This window comes from Chinchilla lanigera, unplaced genomic scaffold (assembly GCF_000276665.1).
Source record: "Chinchilla lanigera isolate Chin_1 unplaced genomic scaffold, ChiLan1.0 scaffold00036, whole genome shotgun sequence".
Lineage (NCBI taxonomy): Eukaryota > Metazoa > Chordata > Mammalia > Rodentia > Chinchillidae > Chinchilla > Chinchilla lanigera.
Window position 1 is genome coordinate 2477290 of NW_004955437.1, and position 1520 is coordinate 2478809.

At 70.1% G+C, this 1520-nt stretch overlaps 1 protein-coding gene across 1 annotated transcript in view; it reads left to right on the plus strand.

Annotated features, from left to right (window-relative positions):
* The first annotated feature begins 1124 nt into the window (after positions 1 to 1124).
* Positions 1125 to 1520, plus strand: part of Hmga1 (high mobility group AT-hook 1) — an 8396-nt gene continuing 8000 nt past the window's right edge. The window contains exon 1 of the mRNA XM_013517086.1: positions 1125 to 1246. The gene's annotated coding sequence lies outside the window, so the exon portion shown is untranslated. The remainder of the gene's footprint in view (positions 1247 to 1520) is intronic.

A 1520-nucleotide genomic window follows, 5' to 3' on the forward strand; every position in this document is an offset into this window, starting at 1 on the left:
CCACCCCGCCCGCGCGCGGGGCTCTGCCCGGCGTCCCCTCCACCGCCGCGCGCCCCCCAGGAGGAGCAGGGGGCTGGGCCGGGCCTCGGCGGACCCGGGAGGAAGAGGGGAGCAGAGAAAAACATGAGTCACGGCCGTGTGTCACTGGGCCGCATTGCAATTCCCTGCATCACAGGAGGTGTGGAGGGCCGCCTCGGGGACCGGCGCGGGGAGGTGCGCGTGGCCCGGCCGGCAGGGCGCGCCCTCCTCCCGCCATCTTCCCACCGGGGCTTCCTCCTCGGCCCGAGCAACAAGTCTTTGTTGGGTCGGGGCCGACGATGAGCCCGGCGTGCGCACGCTCGGCCCCTGCCCTCAGAGCGCTTCCAGGCGACGTCCGGCCCACCCGCGTGCTCTTGAAAAAAGTCACCACGGAGGGGATCGGGGTGCGGCGCGAGACCGCGTGTCTCCAAGGCACCTCCCAGGCCACCTGGAGGAGTGACTCCTCCCTCCGGTGTACCTGCGAACGGGCCAATCGTGTGTCGCTAGAAGGCTGCACCTTGGTGACGGCTGGCTGGGGGCCGTTAAGGCATTGACACACTTCGGATTTCCCAAGTTTCACGTTTGCATTTCACAAGACTTGTATTTCACCAGCCCGCCACCAGCGGGTTGACACTGAAACGCACATGCTGACACCTGTCCGCCCCGGGTAAATCTACGAGCCGTCGATCTGGGCGGAAAGGGGCGGCGAGTAGGCCGCGCAACGCTCCAACGGGCGCGCTCGTCTCCACCCCCTCCGCCCGCGTGGACCCCCGCGGCCCGAGCGCCGCCCACCACGACGCCCGACGGGGGGCCAGGCCCACGCGCCCGGAAGGCCCCTAGAGGTGACTGTGCCCGCACCCCGCGCCAGGCAGGAAGGACACCCCCGCCCACGCGGGGAGCCCCTCCTCGACTCTTCCGCGGCCCTCCCTGAGCCTCCCGCGCGCGGGACGTGAGGAGTGGGCGGGCGGGCGGGTTCCCAGCCCAGGGCTCCCGCGCAGCCCTCCCACCGCTGGCACCCACCCGCGCAGCGGCTGGCGGGCGGCCGCCCTTTTAAATCCCCGGGCTCATTTGCATGGCCCCGCCCCCCGGTGACACGGCTGGCGCGGGCGGGCCCGTCCCCCCTGCCCCTGGGTCGCTCTTTTTAAGCTCCCCTGAGCCGGGGCTGCGCTCCTCTAATTGGGACTCCGAGCCGGGGCTATTTCTGGCGCTGGCGCTTCTCCAAGAAGGCGTGAGTTCGCGGCCGCTCCGGTGGCTTTTTTTTTTTTTCTATCTATAATTTAATTAAATTATTTATTTATTGAGGCCGCGCACGGGCCGTGCCCGGCTTCCTGGCCCTCGCCATCCTCCGGGGAGGGCGCCGCTCGGTCCCCGCCGCTGGATGCGCGGTATAAATACCCCGCGGGGCCCGGGCGGCGAGCACGCGGCGGCGGCGGCTCTGAGCGCCTCTGCCCTCTCCCGGTTTCAGATCCGCATTCGCGACCAGCGGCGGCGGCGGCGCAGCC